This window comes from Puma concolor, chromosome B3, assembly GCF_028749965.1.
Source record: "Puma concolor isolate L17-30 chromosome B3, mPumCon1.1.hap2, whole genome shotgun sequence".
NCBI lineage: Eukaryota > Metazoa > Chordata > Mammalia > Carnivora > Felidae > Puma > Puma concolor.
In genome coordinates, this window is record NC_141672.1 from 76,159,768 (window position 1) to 76,183,071 (window position 23,304).

General features: G+C 40.8%; 2 long non-coding RNA genes and 1 pseudogene across 4 annotated transcripts in view; 1 reads left to right on the forward strand and 2 right to left on the reverse strand.

The window, feature by feature from the left end:
- The window catches only part of LOC147580095 (uncharacterized), a 66,501-nt gene extending 54,298 nt beyond the window's left edge, over positions 1–12,203 (forward strand). For all 3 annotated transcript variants that reach the window (XR_015252526.1, XR_015252525.1, XR_015252524.1), the window contains 2 exons: positions 675–792; positions 10,792–12,203. This is a non-coding gene — a long non-coding RNA (uncharacterized LOC147580095). The remainder of the gene's footprint in view (positions 1–674; positions 793–10,791) is intronic.
- Positions 12,204–13,912: 1,709 nt separating this feature from the next.
- Positions 13,913–14,293, reverse strand: LOC147580098 (T cell receptor alpha variable 22 pseudogene; annotated as a pseudogene).
- A 3,555-nt stretch (positions 14,294–17,848) lies between these two features.
- Positions 17,849–20,571, reverse strand: LOC147580099 (uncharacterized). The gene is made up of 2 exons (XR_015252511.1): positions 20,250–20,571; positions 17,849–20,134 (listed from the first exon to the last, which is right to left on the reverse strand). It is a non-coding gene; the product is annotated as an uncharacterized LOC147580099 (long non-coding RNA).
- Between the last annotated feature and the right edge of the window lie 2,733 nt (positions 20,572–23,304).

Consider the following 23,304-nt stretch of genomic DNA (forward strand, 5'->3'; position numbering starts at 1 on the left):
GGTAGGTCTAAGTCTCTGATTGTACACTTACTGACACAGAGCCTAAAAAGAAAGGACTAAGGAGATGATTTTCATGGTGATTCCAGATAACTAGACCCAGATTTGCGGTGTGAGCATCTTTAACTGACACTGACACTTTAAAATCATCATGGGGCACGCTTTTTCAACTTCAGGTGACTTTGTGCATGTTCTGTATGATGGATTTTAGGTCAAAAATTCAAACTGAGAATGTATTAGAAGAGAGTTACTCTCGACACCTGCTTCCAAATGACATAGAAAAAGGCTTAACTTAGAATTAAAACTTCTGATCCACACCGAAGATTAAGCAACCACAGTCACTACCATTTCTTGTCTGGGACGTTGCAGGTGTGCATTTCTACTTGGCTTCTGCAGCAGGGGGGCTGTCTCTTATTGAGCTGTGGGATTTTTATTCAGCTTTATGATCACTTCAAACAGTGTTCCTGGAGAGCACAGAAATACTTTGCTGAATCCTCCAGCTATAAGGTTGAAATGGTGAAGTTGATGGATTTAGCTGATTTCTGGAAGTTTGTAGAATAGCAACCATTCTTTGTGTTCTTGCCAAAAGAACTCTGATGAACAAGGAGAGTGATCTCTCCACTGGGAGGCTGCATGTACCAAAAAATACATCATGTGCTCTGCATTGTTTTATACAGACAGATCAAGGGTAACTGGGCTGCTGAACCTGTTACATGGATGTGGCCAGCTGGACATGAGTAACTTCCTGGGCCACACTGGATCGTGAGGGAAACATCCGAAAACAGAGCTGATGTGGTGAGTAAAATATTGTGAAGAATTAGACTAATGTAGGACCCAAAGAGAAACCAAACTGAAATCATAATATGCTTGCTTGTCTCGAATCTTTCTTTTTTCCTCAAATGCCCATTAAGCACCACCTACCTGCGTGCAGCCCTTTCATTCTTAACATTCTTACCCTTTTCTGGAAACTTCCCCGTCAGAGTAGATAGAGGCCATGAATACCCTCAGCAGGCTGGAGAGCAGCATGCGGCCTACATTCCCGGGACAGAGGTGTTTAGCTCTGCCTTAAGCAGAGAGCAGTGTCTGAGTGCTTCGCAGCACAGACACATAGTTCCTGGGGTCTGAGGCTACTCCTCCAAACAGGAAATAGGGTTTCTGATGTTCATTGACCACATGGTCCATGCACAGGTAAGAGTCTGGCTCACCCCAAGCCTTTACTTTGTCTACTGGTTTTTCCCTGATAGCTAAGTTAGGTAGTACCTGAAAGGGGGCATAGAAGAAGCTTATTAGCATGAAAGTTTTGAGCTGAAGGGAAATGAAGATTGAACCAGTAGACATACATTGATAATTTTCAGAGGAGGAATTTGGGGGGCCCATTGGAAATGGAATTTATTATGGGCTGTGGACCTTCCAACTACTTACTAGTTGTTAATTTAACCTATACTTTCTTTTCTCCTTCCAGAATCTAATGATTAAAAAAACAACAACAATAACAAAAACCCTCACAGATCTTTGACTTTCTCAGTGAAACGTTATCTTATTCAAAGCAATGAGTACATCTCTTTTTCTTCTTCCTTATTGAGTTCTAGGATTCTGCTTAACTTTTAGAATAAAGTTCCTTCAAAATCAAATGATGAAAACATCAGTCTGATGAAAATTCTGACTTTCTGAATTCATTCAGTTATATTTTTATGAAATTATAACAGAAATAAAATATTATTCTTTTGAAATCTGACATTGAGCTTTATGTATTAGACTCTAAAAAGGATCAGGATATTCAATCCTATTGCCTCCATAAGTAGAATTGTACTTATTAGATCATGTGTCCTAGTATTGTCCTGAGGTCATATTTTCTCTCATTGGTCCAGAGGTTTTGGTCTCACTTATAAAATCTGTGGCTGGGTGGTTTGTGTGGGTCTGTGTGTGTTTTGTAAAATAAAGTTAAGGTAAGCATGCTACATCGCTCTGTGATGCAGCGCTATAATCCACTCCTGCAAGTTGTGATATCTATAGGTTTCATGCACTTAGGACATGTCAAGACCACATGGTGGCTAAGTTTGTATACTGTAGCTGATCATGTGGAATGTAGCTGTCAGTCTTCTCTTCAGTTTCATTGTTTTAGTGCATGAATTCATCTAAAAGGACCAAAAGGCAAATAACTAGAAAAGAAGGTACAGACAAGGTCTCTAAAGCATTGCCAGTTCCTTGATTCTAAGGTCAAAGTAACTTATCAGTGAGTGGGGCAACGAAGAGAGTTTATAGTTAGTTGAGACATCTACCTCTCTGTCCCATTTCGCTTCTGAGTGCTGGCAGTTAACTGATGCCTTGGTTTGTGATTATTTGTAACTAAGCAAAGGAGACCATGTGCTGTGGGCACAGCAGCCTGGAGAGCAGCATGAAGGCCAGCCGACCCTCTTGTTGAAATGGCCCTGCGGGTTTCTGACAGTAGAGGTGTAAGGTCCCTCAGCTGCATAGAGCAGCAGCCTCTGAAATGTGGTTTCTGGCTGGATCAAGATTTTTGTTTATTTGTTTTTTAGTTTTTTTAAGTTTATTTATTTTGAGAGAGAGGGCGAGTGAGCAGGGAGGGGCAGAAAGAGGGAGACAGAGAATCCCAAGTAGGATCTGCACTGTCTGCGCAGAGCCCGATGCAGAGCTCAAATCCGTGAACCCACAAGATCATGACCTGAGCTGAAATCAAGAGTCAGATGCTTAACCCACTGAGCCACCCAGGTCCCCCATGGCTAAATCAAGTTTGAATGTGCTATGACACCCAGTTCGGAGTTTTGTCCTGTCCTAAACATTGTTTTGTCTTTCCTTATGACTTAATGATTATATCTGGTTAAGGACAAGCCTAAAACTTAATACCAAAGCAATAATTAGAAGGAGATTTATTACTGAGGCACCTGGGTGACTCAGTCTGTTAAGCATCAGACTTGAACTCAGGTCATGATCTCAAGGTCCGTGAGTTCAAGCTCCATGTCAAGCTCTGTGCTGACAGCTCAGAGCCTAGATCCTGCTTCAGATTCTGTGTCTCCTCCTTTCTTTGCCCCTCCCCCCCTCACATTCTGTCTCTCTCTCTCTCTCTCAAAAATAAAATTAAAATATTTAAAGAACAAAAATAAAAAAAGGAGATTTATTGCTCAAAATTTCTAAGTTTAGTAAATTAATCTGTGATAAGATCTGACAGGCTTATCTGAAACAAATTTATTATGAATCATGGCTGTGACTGCAAATATTTATTCATATTTTGATTCTTTTCTTGCCTCCAACCTGAATCTGAGGTGAAACATGCTTACTGATCTTTGGCTTCCCTACATGAGACAAAGGGGAACTCATTATCTCCTTTCCTTTCCTACTTACCACCAAACCATGAGAACTGGTAACTTTACCACAGCAAATATTGTTCAGACAGATGATATCAAAATATGTTTCTGGGGGCGCCTGGGTGGCGCAGTCGGTTAAGCGTCCGACTTCAGCCAGGTCACGATCTCGCGGTCCGTGAGTTCGAGCCCCGCGTCGGGCTCTGGGCTGATGGCTCAGAGCCTGGAGCCTGTTTCCGATTCTGTGTCTCCCTCTCTCTCTGCCCCTCCCCCGTTCATGCTCTGTCTCTCTCTGTCCCAAAAATAAATAAACGTTGAAAAAAAAAATTAAAAAAAAAAAAATATGTTTCTGGCTTCTGTAACCTCTCCAGTCGTGTATTGGAATACCAAATGTAACAGCAGTAAAATCATATTCATTTATGACATAACTCTATGCTTAATTTATTAGAAGTTATATATGGAATCATAATAATCTAGTAAGTGAAATCATACATTATGTAGCCTTTCGAGATGGACTTTTTTCACTTGGCATAATGCCCTTGAGATCCTTCGAGGTCGTTGCATGTATCAATAGTCTGTTCCAGGGTGCCTGGGTGGCTCAGTTGGTTTAAGCGTCCAACTTTGACTCAGGTCATGATCTCGTGGTTTGTGGGTTCAAGCCCCACATTGGGCTCTGTGCTGACAGCTCAGAGCCTGGAGCCTGCTTCGGATTCTGTGTCTCCCTCTCTTTCTGCCCTTCCCCTGCTCATGCTCTGTCTCTCTCTCTCAAAAATAAATAAACATTAAAAAAATTTTTTTAAATAGCCTTTTCTTTTTTATTACTACATGGCATTCCATTGTATGAATGTACCACAGTATATTTATCCATTCACCCAATGAAAAAGATTTGGGTGGTTTCCAGTTTTTGGCCATCACAAATATAGTTGCCATATACATTCATGTACAGATTTTTGTGTGAACATAAGCTTATCATTTCTCTAAAATATGTACCCAGGGGTGTGATTGCTGCACTGTAAGGTAAGTGAATGTTTAACTTTATGTGAAACTACCAAACTGTTTTCCAGAGGGACTGTACCACTTCCCCACCAGCCACGTATGAGTGATCCAATTTCTCTGCATCCTTGCCAGAACTTGGTATTGTCAGTACTTTTTATTTTAGCAATTCTGATAGGTGTGGTGTGGTATCTCTGTGTGGCTTTAATCTGCATGTCCCTAGTCACTAATGATGCTGAAAATCTGTTCATATGCTTATTTATATGCTTATTTCCCTACCACAAATTCTCTTTGGTGAAGTGTCTGCATGAATCTCTTGCCCACTTTTAATTGGATTAAAATGTTTGTTTCCTTCCTTTCCTTCCTTTGTTTGTTTCCTTCCTATTGAGTTCAGAAGGTTCTTTATATTCTGAATACCTGTCCTTTGATGAAACTGTATTTTGCAAATATTTCCTGCCAATCTGTGGTTTGTCTTTTTTATTCTCTTAACTTTTATAGAACAAATGTTTTTAATTTTGGTGAAATCTAGGTTGTTGATTTTTTCTAATGGATTGTACTTTCAGTGTCTTGTCAAAAATCCCTTCACCTAGCCCTAGGTCAGGAAGATTTTCTCTTATATTTTCTCTTAAAAGAATTATAGTGTTACATTTTACACTTGGGTGTATGATCCATTTTGAGACTCTTCTAAAGTTTTTGTATAAAGGTGTGAGATTTAGGTCAGGTTCAATTATTTGCTTAGGAACATCCACTTGTCCCAACACCATGTGTTGCTAAGGCTAACTTTCCTCCATTGAGTTGCCTTGAAACTTTGTCAAAAAATCAGTTGTCCCCACTTGTGTGGGTCTACTTCTATAGTTTTACTCAGCAGCAAAAAGCTGTTAATGATATTCTTACATTATCCTTGTAGGGTAGAATCTGGAGGGTGGTTTTCTTTTCCATTCCTTACATGTATAATTTGTATCTTCTCTCTCTTTTTTTTTTCCTTGATAATTCTAGCTAGGGACATATCAACTTTATTAATCATCTTAAGAAAATAAACTTTAAATTTTTTTATCTCTATTGTTTGTTTTGTAGTTCATCAGTTTGACTTTCTAATTATTTTCTTTTTTTTTTTTAGTTTATGGTGGGTTTAATTTGTTCTTTATTTCTATCTTCTTTTGTTGAAAGCTTACAGCAGTGTTTTTCAACGTTTCTTCCTTACGAATGTAAGTATTTAAAATATTAAATGTCCTAGGTGAAGGGGATTAAACGTACACTTACCATGATGAACACTGAGTAATGTATGGAATTGTTGAATCACTCTATTGTACACCTGAAACTAATAGAACACTGCATGTTAACTACACTGGTATTAAAATAAAATAAAATAAAATATTAAATCTCCTTCTATGTACTATTTTAGCTACACCTCATGTATATTTTTATTTTTATATGCTGTAATAAAATCTATATGAATGTGGTCTCTCAAAATATCTTCTTGTACTCTACTCCCCTTTTCTTATGACGATGTGAGATGATAAAATGTCTACATGATGAGAGGAAGCAAGGGGAACGGAGTAGGCATGGTGACCTACTGTTAGTTGACAATATGCCTGAAGGAGGCCCATCTGCCTCCAGACTATGGTTGACCACAGGCAACTGAAACCACAGAAAGGGAAACTGTGGTTAAGAGGAGGCTATTGTATTTTAAAGTTCAAGGCTTAAATTCCAAATACTTGAGAGTTTCCAGAGACATTTTTTTTTTTTTTTTTGCAGTTGACCTTCAGAATCCATTTTACTTTGATCAGAAAATAAATTCTGTATCATTCCAGTCCTCTTGAATGTATGGAGAATTTTTTGTGGCCAATCAGACTTTGCGCATGCGTGTGAATGCTTCCTCCGCACAGTAGGGCTTGGCTGGAGCCACAGCTTCAGGTTTGGGTACAGGCAGCAGGTGCCTGGGGAGCACTGTGCACTTGCTGCTGCACAGAAGTAGGTGGCTGAGTCTCCCGGCTGGCAAGCCATGATGTGCAGTGAAAATTGTTTGGCACTTTCACTGACGAAAACTGTGAATCTCCCATCTTCCTTTGTGTGCTTAACCGAGAACACGGCTAGTAGTAATGCAGGGCCTTGACCAGGGTATTGCCGGTACCATACGAAGTAGTCAAACGCTGTGTTCTCATAAGTGCAATTCAGAGTAGAAAAAGCTCCTTCCTGGACTATCAGAGATGGAGGGCCCTGCTTCACCTGCTCCTGGCCACTCTTCTCTTGGCCACTCACCCCTGCTTAAAAAAATAACAAAGTCATTAGGTCCCCAAATTTATATTTTCCTCTTAAAGTTTCGACGTGCATGAGGTTGCCTGTATCCCAATTTCCTCATCCCCCCAGATTAAAGACATATCCTGGCCTTTCTCCTCTGCAACTCACAGCCTAGTTGAAGTCATAGAATTAAAATTGATGTTCTCAGGATCTTGTCCATTCCTCCCGACACCAAAGATCCGAGACAACTCATTTGGTCCTCTGTTCTTCCTAGCTTGCTAGAACTCTAACTTGAAGGTCACACCTGCTTTTAATTCCTTCAACAGGCCCCACCCCTTCATAAGTGCTTTCACTGAAAGCTATTTTTGTCAAAGGAAGTACTTCTTCATTTTGCCCTAACTGAGAATCACTGAAAATATCTTCTCTGGGAATCAAAAATTTCCCCAACACATGGATGAGTTTAGAATTTCTCTCCTCCCCAAAACCCCTCTTCCTTTTCCTCATACCTCCTAGTTAAAAATCATATACTAGGTCACTAGGTTTATATGTCAATAAAGATTACATTTAAGAAAAGGAAGGGATGGACCCCTATGAAGCCACAAGATTAGCATGTGTGGGGCATTTCTTTTTTTTATTACAAATACTAATTAAAGTCTATTAAAAACACACAAAAAGTGTAATATCACATTACAAGCTAGGGTGATGGAGCAGAACATAGAGAATATATGATCTCTTTCCCCTTAGGGAACTTAAATTTTATTACACTCTTTTAAATGTGTCCATATTATATACGATCTTAAAAGAATTATAGAAAATAATTGAACCAATTTTGATTTCTTTTATATTTCTTCTAAAATATAAATCAGGTAAATTAAATATTTCTAAGAATATACCTGGGGAAAAGAAATTGGAAAGTACTGGAATAATCTGTTCTGCAGGACCTTTGATCTCCAAATGGGCATAAAAGAATAGAAAGATTCTGCAGATTTCAGAAGATATGGAGTCTTGACCATCCAGTAACGTAGCATTTTTAGTAGTGCTCATTCTGAGTTTGAGCAAACATTTAACTTTTTCTTCACATTTTGTCTTAATGGGTAAAATATGAAAATATGAAGAATCAGTTTGGCTTTAGACGTTAACACGGCAGGGCATAGAGACAGAAATTCAGGATAAATTCCAAAAGCAGCCCTAAAAATAAGAGTGATAGGTACTACAAATAATAGAAATTAGAAGAAATAAGGAGGACATAATTTTTCTGAAGCACAGAGAAAATTTTGTTGTATCTGTATTTGATATCATCTCAAATCTAATAAAAAGAAAACACATCAGAGTTCAATTGGAGCCAATGATTAGAGTCCCCATTCCTCATTCCCCAATCTCATTCTACTCCGGTACTCTAAAGAGATTTCTTATCATTTGTTGCATTTCTGATGTGTTTCTTCCGTTTTCATTTATTCATTCATTAATGTGTATCTTCAATATATAAGTGAGTGCTTACTAAATGAGCAACACTTGGGTCTCATTCTGAAAGAAACATAGTCCCAATCTTCAGTCAACCTAGTCAATACTCAAGTTCAGCTAAATAAAGTCTACAAAAGAGAACTGTGTATCTAATCGATGTGATGGAAAAAGTAATGGACTCTGCTTCTAGACCCAGATGGAGAAGGGTTCTTATGGAGGATATGCTTGAACTAGGACTTAGATCATCAGTAGATTTCCCAGTAAAAATAATGGGATAAGAGAATTCTATGCACACATTAACTCAGTGATTGGAGGTTGGCTGTGTATGGGTGAAAACAACATAAATTCATATGTTCAGAAGCTAATGTAGCCCTGACCTTGAAGAACAAGGTATATTATTTTAAAAAGTGTTGTTTGGGGGGGGGGAGCAGGTGACTCAGTCAGTGAAGCATCTGATTCTTGATTTTGGCTCAGGTCATGATCTCACAGTTAATGAGATCAAGCCCCACATCGGGATCTGCTCTGACAGCACAGAGCCTGCTTGGGATTCTCTCTCTCCTCTCTCTCTCCCCCTCCCTCTGCACTCTCTTTCTCAAAATAAATAAATAAACTTTAGAAAAAGTGTTGCTTTTCAAAGTCATATTTTTCAAACTATTAGACTAAACACCGATACTATTTAGGTAGATGGATGGATAGGTAGATAGTTAAATGCATAGATACATGCAGATGATTAATAGATACAAATTGAAGCAAAGTAGGAGATAATAGTTGATTAAAATTTTAAGGATTAATTCTGGCTAGTTGATGAATTTGTGTGGGTGAGACAAATGTTAATCTTCTTTGAAGCAGCACTGCCTCTTGGTGGTCATATAGAAAAGTCACACTGAACGATTTTCCACAGTTTCTTAACAGTTTGTGTTCAGAAATCCCTGGGTCAATTAGAGCACGGAAGTAAGTGACTGAATCTTCTTGAGCCAGTGATGTCTTTGGATGAATGAAATTTTGCCCCTGTTGAGTTCTATGAAACTTGTGCTCTTTTTTACTGAGATGTATCTCAGGTGGATTTAGAGGTCTTGGTTGCAAAGAGGGACCTACCAAGAGACAACAGGGCTCCTGAAACATTCTTGGTGGAATGTCACGTGCCCTATGGTCTTTTCAGATGCAGAAATTGGCCCGCTGGCTGAGTCACTGCTTGGGCTGTCTTTCCTCCCATAACCTCAACATCAGATCAGGGAGAGTCCTTTATATTGAAGAGAATGCGTCTTTAAATAAATTCTAATATAGACAATTGTTCTACATCTTTGCCAAAGTATTATATAGTCATCTTTTTTTTTTTTTCAGCTGACATAATGGTTATGTAGTGATCTCATTGTGGTATTACCCTGTCTTTCTCTGATGACTAAGGATGTAGAAAGTTTGGCAGACTTTTTCAATACAGAGTCGAATAAATATTTTTGGCTTTGCAGGCCATTTGGTCTCTGTTGCAACTACTCAACTCTGCCATTGTAGCATGAAAAAAGCCACTGATAATACATAAATAAATGAGCGTTGCTCTGTTCCAATAAAACTTTATTTGCAAAAATATGTAGCTGGCTGGATTTGGTTTGTGGGCATATTTTGTTGATCCCCAATGTGGAGCATCTTTTTAATGTGCTTATTGGTCATTCCTACCTCTTTTATAAAAAGCCTGCTCAAATATTTTGCCCATTTTTAAACTGGGTAATTTATCTTTTATTGAGTTTTTTTTTTTCAATGGCATGTTCATGATTCAGTGAAGAATCTTATTGCTATGTGGACACAATTACCCATAACTATGCAGTCCACAACTTCTTTGAAAAATCTGACTTTGGAACCAGTGACTTAGCAGATGTCCAAAGCAGTAAAACATCAGGATTCGGACTAGAATGAGCTGCAAAGAGAAATTCGTTTTCCCATAACCATAAATGTTGATGATTTTGTAAGTTCTGATATTATGTCAAATGATGAGGGAGGATAAGGCAAGTTGAGGTCAAAGCACAGCTGGCATGCATTCCACCTCCCACCCCCGCCCAAGGGTATTCCTGGCACTCCGGGCTGCCCAAGAACAAAGGAAAGAAAACAAAACAAATCGTTCACTGAGACCACTGGACCTGAGTTCCCATCAGTTTACAAATGTTTTAGTAAATTATAAGAAAAAGGCAATCTTATCAATAGTCTAATCCAGAAACCTGTAGACCCAGTTTCCTGGAGCCCCAACATTACCCTCCCCTCCATAGTGATGGAACACATAGGGAACAAAGGCAAGAAGAAGGAAATGGAAGGTAAAGTTAAATCTCTTTACAACTTGTGGTCCACTGAAAAATACTTGAGAGAAAAGAAGAGTAGAACATTACTCCAGGAACCCCCTACCATCCTAAAGTTAATACCTTCCTAGAGGTAAAACAACCCGAGCTTGACAATAGTAGGGCTTCAGGTATCTTAGGAGTCCTCTTTAGCATATGAAAGTCCTTCTGGAGACCTCACTTTTGCCTTTACCTCCCCAACCTCCATAGTATGTATATAGCCAGTCACTCTTCACAACCCCAGTGCTGCTCTTTTTGCCCACAGGTCCTGTCCCTGTGCTTTGATAAAATCACCTTTTGGCACCAAACATGTCTTCAAGAATTCTTTCTTGGCTGTCAGCCTTGAACCTCACCCCCATCACCCCCAAACAACCAAGAACACAGGACTCCTTCTTCCCCTGTACTTCCCTCAGAGAGGCTGACTGCTAACACCTCTCCTCTCCCCCGGCTTTTTGTTATAGAAGCTGCGTTGCCCGCAAGAGAAGCCACAAAGTCCACGGCAACGGTTCACCCCACTCACGGGGCAGCAAAGCTCTACCCCAGGCATGACAGACTGAGAATACTGGGCCCCTGTTGCACTCACCCCAGCTCCCTCATTGAGTGGTGCTTCCATGCTGGGAAAGGTAAGTCGGGACCAGAGGCCGCTGCTCCCACCCAGCACACTGTTCCTAAAGCAGGAACATCACTCTGAGAAACACAGGTCATGGTCCTTTCTCACAGCTCCAGAGTGGTGACAGAGAGGTTATGCGCAGGGAGAGAAGCAGCTATAAGAACAGAGCTCTCCCCTCGAGAAGACTTTATCTGGAACGTAGCATTGGGAAGCTCAAGTTTAAGGGTACTGTTGAAAACAGTGGAGATTTTGGTCATAAGAAATTATAGAAGTCCAGTAGCTCAAGAACAGCAATAAGGTAAATCATAAACTAGGAATTTGACAGAGAAAACAGGAAAAAGCTAGGAAGCATCCTCCAGGGGTCAGAATAAGCATCAACGATAAATCTCAAAGACTACCTCTGCAAAGGGGCTTGGAGCAATGTATGCCCACTGGGGCATTGTTGAAAACAAAAGAACAATCAGCCAGCACTTAATTGAGGCTATTTGGCTAGGTGTGATACATACAGGGGCAGAGAGCTTACCACAGATCTGGGAAAAAGTCTGTCAAGGTTATCTTGCTAAAAACCACTGTTATACCAGGATGTCCGGGCACGTACCCAAGACTGTGTTTTCTTAGGACCAATGTCAGAGGCCACACACCATGGACAAAATTGGTTTAATTGAAAGAGTCGAGTCACCAAACAAATAAACAAGCAAACAACAAGAAGAAGAAGCCCTAAAAGGGATGGGGAATGAATACCCAGGGTTGCTGTAATATGTGGTTACCTCCAACCATATCTAGGTCCTAATGCCTGGTATTTGAATATATGAATGAATATGACAAGAGGGACTTTGGATATATGATTAATGTAAGGATCTTGATATGAATCATCCTGGGGTATCTGAATAGGCCCTAAATATAATTACAAGTGTCTTTGTGAGAATGATTAGGAGGTTTGACTCCAGAAGAGGAAGGAGATGTAGTGGTGATGAGGGAGCACAAGGCAAGCTGAGGGCAAAGTACAGGCTAACAGCACCCACCCCACCCCCTGCTGCCACCTGGTCCGAGGAATACGTGTGATATTTCTCGGACACTCCTTGCTGCCCAAGAACAGGGGAAAGGAAAGAAAGCAAATGGTTGACTGATGGAGATCACAGTCATACACGACAGGAGTCTCCTTCAGCTTATGGATAACTTAGTAAACTGCAAGAAAAAGGCAATCTTATCCATGGCCTAATCTCCAGAAACCTATAGACTCCGTTTCCTGGAGCCCTAATATCACCCTCATCAAAATGTAAGGAGATTTAAGTGTTTATGTGGGAAACAAAGGCAAATGAAAATTAAATTCCCTTACTGCCTATAGCCCACTGACAAGTCCTGAGACTGACAGAGTGACCTTCCTCTAGGAGCTCAGCTGCCTGGATGATGGCACTTTGCTGGAGGCAAAAGGGAATATGGGCTTAACATTATCCTGACCCCCCCCCCCCCCAGGATCCTGTGAGGCTCTTTAAAACACATAAAAATTCCTTTGCAAATCTCCTTTATCTTTAACCCTCAAGTGTATGTTGGCATTTATACTCCAAGCTTATGCCCCCGATATACATTTGAAGTCTCATAACTGAGGTTTAACTAAACAGTAATAAATGGCGTTTTCCTAACAACAGCTAGCCCCTCAAGGTCCTGGAAACCTTGCTTCCAAAATTCCTTAGAGACTTACACTGTCCCAAACCCCCTCCCAACCTGAAGGTATATAATCAGTCACTCCTCACAACCCCAGTGCAGCTCTTTCTGCCCATGGGTCCTGTCTCCGTGCTTTAATAAAATCACCTTTTTGCACCAAAGACGTATTCAAGAATTCTTTCTTGGCCATCGGCTCCCAACCCCACAATCACCTCAAAACCCCATCAGTGGTAGAAGCGAGAGGCTGGAATCATTCAAGAAAGGGTCATGGGTCAGGGAATCCAGCTGGTCTCCAGAAGCTAGAACAGGAAATGGATTCTTTCTCTTGAGCCTCTAGAAGGGCTCAACCCTGCTGAGACCTTGACTAGACAGAGAAAATGATTTCAGACTTCTTGCATCCAAAACTATAAGAGCATAAATTTGTTTTGTGTTCAGTGACCAAGTTCATATATGAACATTCAGAAAGAAATTTTTTTTGTTTGCTTTGCCAGACCAGTAGTGGTGTGGTTTGAACTAGGGGTCCGGAGCCAATGGGCAAGAAAGATCTCTTGAGACATTTTCAGTGCCAATAAATAAATAAATAAAAGGTATTTTTATTATAGCATGGGGACAGGACCTGTGGGCAGAAAGAGCTGCCCGGGGTTGTGAGGCGTGACTGATTATATAAAGATTTTCTATCCTATGGAGGGAAGGGTGATGTTAGGGCTCCAGGAAATTGAGTCTATAGGTTTCTGAAGGTTGCTTTTTTTTCCTTATAAATCATTAACGCAGTTGCAAACACGGAAACATGTCTTGCATGGCTGTGATCTCTATCAGTTAACCATTTGCTTTTCCCCTTCCTTTGTTCTTGGGAAGCCAGGAGTGCCTGAGGAATATCACACACATCCCACCTAGGGATGGGGAGGGGTTGCAGGATGTTAGCTTGTGCTTTGCCCCCAGATTGCCTTTTGCTCCCTCATCCGGATGGGATGCAGCCATTTGCAATTGTCTATTAAGACACATTGGATTGAGGCAGGTTTGTACTCTTGAGACACCCAGCTAAGTTGGATCCTTCTCTAATAACATCTTTATTGGAGTGATTTTTTTTCTTTGTATTCCTTTCACTTTTTTCCGTCTTGGAATCCCGCATATTGGGCTTAACTATTCATTTTAAGTCTGTCTTCTCATTAGCTACTCATGTTCCAAGTCAGAGGTTTAAGTCCAGAAAAAGAGATCCCAGGTTGAGAAGGGAAGATAAAGACCAAAAAGTCTCAAATCCGTAGGACCTAAAAGTGCCTGTGGTTTGAACTCCAGCGATATAGTCAGGAATATTAAGCCGTGCCAATGCCGTGTGGTGGGCTTCTGGATCTGACTGCGGCTGGAGGAGGAGCCAAGTCCTGCTGAGGGTTTGTGCACAGGCTGCAGGTGCCTGGGGAGCACTGTGACTCCGCCCCGGCGCAGAAATAAATGGCTGAGTCTGTGGTGCGGAGGGAGGAAATGTAGAGCAAGCTGCGGCGATCCTCAACCACGGTCGTAGAGCGTAATCTTCCATTCTGCTTTGTCCCGGAAGGAATGTAAAACAGGTGGATGAGGTGGCCCCCAGGATTTTGGCGAAACCACTGCACCCTGGTCACAGAGGTGGAAAAATTGCACTGCAGCGTGCAGCTGAGTCCCTCCTGGAGACTCAGGTCTGGGGGACTCTGCTTCACCATCAATCCTGTCACACCTGATGAGACACGGAGACACGGTCACAGGCTATGGTCACTGCAACCCCTGCAAAACCTAGAAAATGGTCTCATAGATTATGAGAAGGACAGAAAGCCTGCCAGTCTTGTGAGCTCCCCTCCTCCTCCCTCAACAACACTGCGGCTGCTAAATCCTTTCAGATTCCCACCTGGGACTGTCTCAACTCACAGCAAACCTGGGTGCACAAAAGTCCCAGCACAGTGACCAGTAGCCTCTTCAGGACGCTTTGCCCTGCTGACCAAGACATTTTCACCATAAGATAGACTAAACTAAACCCTGGGGCGTGAGCGTCACCAACTGGATCTGGAAGTGTTCCTGCTTCTGCAACCAATCAGCCTCACCCAACAAACACTGTTGGGGCCCAGATGCTCTGTGACAGGAAGCCCCACCCTCTGGCCTCAACCTCACTGAGAATGGGCTGCTTGGGGGCGCGACAGAGGGCATTATTCTGATACTTCAGGGACACTTGCTGATAATCCTGGAAGTCGTAGTGTGGGAGAGGGAAAGGGAGAGGCCCCCGGGGAGGGAACCAGGCTTCTTCTAAGCTAATGGAGGAGAATCATAGAAAGAATTTTCATATTCTAAAATCTGAAAAACAGGCGTGTATTCTGACAAAAAGATATTTACTCACCCATGAATTAATTATATGAGAGCCATTCCAGTCATGCCAAGTAAGAACATAAATGTTATATATTATATACTTAACGAATTCCTATTATTGGAATGTATGAAATATTTATGGCCTAGAATAACCAAGACTTGTGGTAAATATTGTTACGGGAAATGAACCTAATAAGACTGTAAATTATGAGGAAAAGATAGGACCAATTTGGACATTATTTCTACATATTAACTTTGCTGCATAATACTTTGTTTTTCTAATTCTTGGCTGTAAAGTTTCCTGTGGTTCACACTTGCGGTTTAGTGAATCCTTTCTCTAATTTCTCTGTCTTCCTCTTTTCCTTCTACCTTCCCCTCTCATTTCTACTTCCTACTTCCTTTCTTCTTTTTTCCCTTAGCTTCTCTGTCTTCCCTCCTTTTGGTTTTTCTAGTGACAGGAAAGAAACAGAAAAAAAATATTAAGGAAAAGGTGGTATACAACGATTTAGAAATGATTTTGGATCTGTGAACAAAAGTTCCTATTTGTCCTGATACAGAAAATTCTTAGGCAGTAAAAATGAAACAAACCAGAAAACTCTGGAATTCTTCACCTTCCATCTCTCTTTATGTGACTCTGTTTGATCTAGAAGTCTTTTCTGATAAAGGCAGATCAAGGTAATGATACAGATAAAGATTATAACAATGTAAATACAGATATATGCATCACAGCTAGAAACGTCTAGTACGTGAATCAGGGAATAAGGCAAAGCTACTAATTGAAAGGAATATTCAGTAAGAAGCATGTTTCATACATGCTGATAATGATTTAGTTTTTCCTCACACCCAATTATTCTCCCCTCTTTACTGTTTATTACTAGCCCCCATTTTCACACTCAGACAATTTCTCCAGTCTTTCAACAGCTACTCACAACTAGGTCGCTCAGGATAGTCTTGATTTTAGAAAAGCCTATAGTACCTCCTGATGGACCAGAACCTTAAGAAAGAAACACCTTTTACTCAGCAGTAAGAGCACACATAGCTCAGCCCAGCTATCCTTGTCTGGCGCTGTACCTGTGGATTTACTTGAAGCCATAGAAGTGTCCACAGGACAGAGAATACCATGAATTGGACCATGAGTCCCCCGCCCCCCAGTGCCTTTTAATGAAAATAAATATTTTCATGTAATATAATTTTTGGTAATTGTATGAAAACAATCTAATTCTTAGCTATGAACTTATTTTTTTATTAATTTTTCTAATGTTTATTTTTGAGAGACAGAGACAGAGTGCAAGTGGGGGAGGGGCAGAAAGAGAGGGAGACACAGAATCCGAAGCAGGCTCCAGGCTCCAGGCTCTGAGCTGTTAGCACAGAGCCTGACGTGGGCTTGAACTCACAGACCATGAGATCATGACCAGATCTGAAGTCGGATGCTTAACCAACTGAGCCACCCAGGTGGCCCTTAGCCAAGAACTTATTAAAAAATGAGACCTTCACTGTGATTCAATACAGGTTAGCTCATATATTTAAGAGTGTTTTAGACCTGGGAAAATAAAAAAATGAATTAGACACTAGATCTTCATTCAGGGAGCTTATGGTAATAGTGGGGGAGACAAACATCTTTCCAAATGTAATCAAGTCCTAGAGAATGCAGCAATTAAAACATGCCATTAATATTACCTGAACACCAAGACCGCAACAATTACTTCAAGCCTTTATTATAGGAGGCAGTTTAGTGGAAAATGTGATACCGTATGCCTTCTATGCAGGTGACAAGAGTGGACAGTAACAAAAGCAAAGATGGATGATTTTGAAATACAACTCATTATTTTAATTTTTTAAAGTTTATTTATTTATTTAGAGAGAATGAGTGGGGGAGGGGCAGAGAGAAAGAATCCCAAGCAGGCTCCACACTGCCAGTGCAGAGCCCGATGCAGGGCTCGAACTCACGAAACTGTGAGATCATGACCTGAGCTGAAACCAAAAGTTGGTTTTTAAGCAGGTTTAGCCGCCCAGGCACCCCAAGTGACCCATTATTTTAAATACAAAGAACAGAGAAAATGAGCAAGTATGTGGACGGGACCACTGATCTCACACACACACACACACACACACACACAAATAAATGTATTAAAAATTTGGGTGTCTCTGTCACTCGGATCTGGGCACAGTCTATAACCTTAAGTAACTAGTAATAGCTTTTAGGCTCAAGGAAAAGCCTTATTCACATACCTTAAGAGTTGCCTCTTAAACTGCATTTGAATATCGGAAAAATTTGTGGGCTGTGCTACTCCAGACTTTGATTTGGGATTTGGGAAGATTTAAGGGAAAGGAAAGAAAAATCAATTCACTAACCCAATCTTTCCTTTCAGATGCTATGGATGCAATAGATTCTTGCATCATGAAATTTATTTCCTGAAATGCTAAGGATCCATTTTCTTGCTATCTATGTACTCACCTATGGTTCTAAAGGATATCGGCATGGTATTCATAACAGTCTTTCATGATGGTTGGAACACTTTGCAGGACTTAACAATACTACTTTAAAACCATATGTATTTATTCTAGACTAAACCTGCTTAAAAACCGGTGTTATTTACTTTACAACTAGATGGACTTTGAAACTAAAATTGAATGACTTTATTTTTATTAAAAAAATCCATAATTAGGGGCGCCTGGGTGGCGCAGTCGGTTAAGCGTCTGACTTCAGCCAGGTCACGATCTCACGGTCCCTGAGTTCGAGCCCCGCGTCGGGCTCTGGGCTGATGGCTCAGAGCCTGGAGCCTGTTTCTGATTCTGTGTCTCCCTCTCTCTCTGCCCCTCCCCCGTTCATGCTCTGTCTCTCTCTGTCCCAAAAATAAATAAACGTTGAAAAAAAAAATTAATAAAAAAAAAAATCCATAATTAAGCTTAAAATTTTTATATTATTTATTTATTTTTGAGAGAGAGAGCACACATGGGGAGAGGGGCAGAAAGAGAGAGGGGGAGACACAGAATCTGAAGCAGTTTCCAGGCTCTGAGCTGTCAGCACAGAGCCTGATGTGGGGCTTGAACCCAGGAACCGTGAGTTTGTGACCAGAGCCAAAGTCAGAGAACTCAGACGCATAACCAACTGAGCCACCCAAGTGCCCCTAAGTTTAAAATTTTTAAATAAAATTTCAGTTTTAAGCACATGTTACTAAAACTGTTGATTATTCTTTTTTTATATATTGCCTTTTAGCTTTAGTAGATTAAAAGGAAAATAACTTTTTGAAAGCATATGAATAAAGCTTTAGTTTGTGCCCTTGTCTCAGACTCTATAAATAACAAGAGTCCTCTGCAGATGGATTTGCAGTTTCAAGGAATGGAAAACGAAGGCCTCCACATTTTTACTGAAGTCAGGTGATCTGCAGACACTGAATATCTGATGAATTGTTCAAGAATATTGCAAAGTTTTATCAATGGCACTGTGAGAAAAAGCGTAGGAAAAGAAAATGATTAAGGATTCACTTATTATTATTGTCCATTCAACAGGTATGAGAGAAATTGAATTAGAGAAGAGAAAAAGGGAGGCAGTAACCTGGGTGTGCTGATCAAGAAAGGCTGGTCACTCATAGAACAAAGAAGTCCAAGATTTCACATGAACTTCATCATGACCTGTGTTTGACTGAGAATGTTATCAAGGACCAGTAGATAAAAAAGGCCCTTTCCCCTTCATTTTGAATTGTCTTTCAAAGGTCACCTGACAATATCCTTAAAATGCCAGCTCTAATTAAGTCCATTCTCAAATATTTTAGTCAAAGCACTGATGTTCTTTAAGTAAAGAAGCCTCTGAGGATACTAGTAAAATAATCTGGAGATAATGCAGTTTGACATAAGCAGTTATCCTGGGTTTTCGGTAGAGTAATTCTCTGATTTGCCTTATGCCAACTCACATGGCCAACCCCGGACCATCTAAGCCCATCACTATTTTAGATGACACGAGAGCAAGTAACTTCTTCCAGCTTGTTGAAAATCAAATCCTATAGCTTCATTTCCTCTAGAAGCCTGACTCTAGAGGATAAAAATGCTGCACTTCAAAAAACAGGAGTCTCGCCTTTGCAAAATGGTAAAAATAAATAAATAAAGGAAAAATATCTAGGGGCGCCTGGGTGGCTCAGTCGGTGAAGCATCCAACTTTGGCTCAGGTTGTGATCACAGTTCATGAGTTAGAGCCCTGAATCAGTTCTCCACTGATAGCACGGAGCCTGCTTCGGATCCTCGTTCTCCCTCTCTCTTTGCCCCTCCTCTGCTTGTTCTCTCTCTCTCTCTCTCAAAAATAAATAAACATTTTTTTAAAAAGGGAAAATATCTGGGAATGGAAGCTGGTGCAGCCACTATGGAAAACAGGATGGAGGTTCCTCAAAAAACTAAAAATAGAAGTACCCTATGACCCAGCAACTGCACTACTAGGCATTTATCCATGGGATACAGGTGTGCTGTTTCGAAGGGACACATGCACCCTCATGTTTATAGCACACTATGGACAATAGCCAAAGTATGCAAAGAGCCCAAATGTCCATCGATGGAGGAATGGGTAAAGAAGATGTGGTGTATATATACAATGCAGTATTACTCGGCAATCAAATGAATGAAATCTTGCCATTTGCAACTACATGGATGGAACTGGAGGGTATTATGCTAAGCGAAGTTAGTCAGTCAGAGAAAGACAAATGTCATATGACTTCACTCATATGAGGACTTTAAGAGACAAAACAGATGAACATAAGGGAAGGGAAACAAAAATAATATAAAAACAGGCAGGGGGACATGTTCTTTTACAGAACATGTCAACTTCCTAAAAACAACTCAGGCTGAGACCCTGAGTCCTTTAAGTTACAGTGTCTCAGAAGGTTTGTGTTCAGCTCCCCCTGTAGTCCCAGGCGCTGTGTCACTCACAGCACAGAAGTACTTGGCCGAGTCGCTCCAATGGGCTGAGTGTTTCCTCAGGTGGAAGGCCTTTTCAGTCTTCTTAAATTCAGCCTCAAAACCTTTGATGCCTTGAACTAGGGCATCTGATGGCCCTGACAAGTACTTGAGGAGAAGCTGGAGTCCTTGGTTGGGGTGCTGCACATACCAGAAGAGATAAGTAGTTCCACTGGAGGAATAGTTGCAACTCAGCTCCAGACGGGCTCCTTCAGAGACAGTGATGTGGCCGTCAGGTTGGGTCAGTGACTGGGCTCCAGTTCCTCCTGAAACATTAGTGCTGAGTCAATGAACTCCACTAAAGCAAAAGGTCTATATTCAGAATCAAACCAGAACAATGTTTTACTTGTGGGCAAGGGAATTAAATGGAATGTTACTCACTCAGGAACAGAAGCACCCCAATCGTCAAGATGAACACCAAGGTCATGGCCAAGCAGTGAAGAACCAGAGAGTTTTATTTCTGGGAAGTTCCTCACACACAAATAAAATCCGATGACTGAGGGGACTTGAATCCAGATTGCTCTGAGGTTGAGGAGGAATGATAGATTCAGATTCCTTTTTCTTCGGGATTGTTAGGAAGAGATGCTCTGCAGGCAAAACTGTCTGCCCCTGCTGTCTGAGATTCTTTATATGTCACTGTCTAAAAAATGCCGACAGAACACCTCTTTAAAGTGTAAGGACAGAAGGTTTTTGGGAGCTTATTCTGATCTTTTACAGAAAAGCCATTTTGAATTTAGGCAACAGTGCCCTCTAGGGGCAAAACAGAGCTAAGGAGACATTCACATTTTTTTGTGAACCTTTCCGACTTGTTCCTGAACGTCTATAGGTGAATTTCAAAGCATTATGGTTGTGTCCAGAGGATTTATGTTTTGCAGGCCCTGAAACTTATACAATGGGGGATTTTTATAAAAGAACAGGAAATTTTGAATAAAAAATCGGGCACAAAATAATTTTTTAGAATGAGAAAGAAAATCACAACAAATTACAAATTTTATTAAACAAAGGCCACAAATATCATCATAAAATCTAGAAAACTGCGTATTTCCCTCATATATTTATTTAATACTTTTTGTTTCTTTTTCTTTTGACTCCATACTTTTTCGTTGTTTCTTCATTTGACAATAAATTTGCAATATTTCCTATATAGTAAAAATAAAGATAATTCAGTCTTTACTCTCAGCATGGTTGATCACACACACACACAAATTTTAATTCACAGTGCATTGTGATAATGCTACATAAATTTTTAGGACTATAGTCAAATTTTGTAAAACATCTATTAAGTCACTGTGTACTGTAAGATTTCATTACATTTCAAGTTTTCTTATGCTGTAACAAACCCTAAATACTATGAACTGATGATACTTATTAACCAGTTTATTAAGTCTGTGTTACTTTTCTATTGCTATGTACCAAACTACCATGAGCTCTGTGACTTAGAACAACACCCATTTTTTTTTTTTTTTAATTTTTTTTTTTTTTCAACGTTTATTTATTTTTGGGACAGAGAGAGACAGAGCACGAACGGGGGAGGGGCAGAGAGAGAGGGAGACACAGAATTGGAAACAGGCTCCAGGCTCTGAGCCATCAGCCCAGAGCCCGACGCGGGGCTCGAACTCACGGACCGCGAGATCGTGACCTGGCTGAAGTCGGACGCTTAACCGACTGCGCCACCCAGGCGCCCCCAACACCCATTTTTTATCTCACATATTCTGTGGGTCAGAAGTCTGGGTACAGTTAAGCAAGATCTCACAAGTCTACAATCAAGAAGTCAACCAAGATTGCTGTCTTGTCTGAGGTGTGGGGGCCCTCTTTCAGCTCAAGTAGTTGTTGGCAGAATTCATTTTCTTGTAGTTGTAGAACTCATAGCAGCTTGCTTCTTCAAGCCTAGCAGGAGAAGCTCTCTGATCTCAGGAAAACCTAAGCCCTCTTGTGTCAAGCACACCTGATTGTAACAAGCCCACCAAAGGATATTCTGTCTTTTGATGAACTCAAAATCAAACTGATTAAGGGCTTTAATTACATCTGCAAAGTCTCTTTACCTTTGCCATTAACATAACTTGGTCGTACAAGTGACATCCGTCATATTGTAGGTCCTGCCCACATTCAAGGGGAGGAGATTATATAGGGTATGTACACCAGAGGTCAGAAATCTTAGGTACCATCTTAGAATTTGCCTACCACAGTTGTTAATGTCTTCATTTTACTGGTGTATTATGAGTTATACATTATCCCCATAAATGTAAAAAATTTGGGACCAATCAGCAAGAAGTTAAGAAAAACCTTAATAGATACAACTGGGTAAAGCCATTTCACACCAAAGGAAAGCATAAGCAAAGGCATCCGCCACAAAGGTAAGGAATCAAGTTTATATAGAATGGAGTGCACAGATATGGTAACAGTAGTCAGTAAAACCATAAAAATGGATTGGAACCAGCCAGGAAGGTGCAATATAGTTTTAAACTCCAGAAAGTTGCCAACAGTAGACCATCAGGTCTTTAAGGAAGCAAAGACTTGTTAATGGACCGTTAGCAGAGTCTTATGTCTAGCCTGAGTAGTCAGGCTGCTGAAATGAGAATTGAGGCCATAGGGGCAGATGGAATTTCCAAAGGAGAGGGCACATATTGAGAAGAAAAGAGGGCCTACAGCAGGAGGAATGCTCACGATGTGGAATAATCAAAGAATAGTATAAAAGGACACTGCAAAAGATCTCCCAGATCTTGAATTTATTTTTTACTTTTATTTATTATTTGTTTATTTAATGTTTATTACTTTTGAGAGAGAGAGAGAGAGACAGAGTGCAAGCGGGGGAGGGGCAGAGAGAGAGAGGGAGACACAGAATCCCAAGCAGGCTCCAGGCTCCAGGCTGCCAGCACAGAGCCCGATGCAGGGCTCGCACTCGCAAACTGTGAGATCATGACATGAGCTGAATGAAGTCAGACACTTAGCCAACTGAGCCACAGGTGCCCCCAGATCTTGAATTTTTAAATGGGAGTGCAGAGGGTCAGAGAGAGAAAGATTTCAAAAAAGGAATGAGTGAATGAGTAGCTAAGACTGCAGAAAGTGGCCGCTCTAAACGTGGTCTGTAGGTTAAGCAGCACTGGCATCACCGGGGGCTATTCTGGATTGCGTGATCTCAGACACTACCCAAACTTCCTAAGCCAGAATCTTCATTTTAGTGATTCATGTGCACATTAAAATTTGAGAAATATTGGCCTAGTGTTTTAATGCAACTTAAACATATCTTTTGGATTTAAAGATGAAGAGGTCATTGATGACTTCTGAGAAAACAGATTTTAAAAAGGGTTGGGACATGGGTCGCCTGGGTGGCTCAGTCGGTTGGGCGGCCGACTTCGGCTCAGGTCATGATCTCACGGTCCGTGAGTTCGAGCCCCGCGTCGGGCTCTGTGCTGACAGCTCAGAGCCTGGAGCCTGT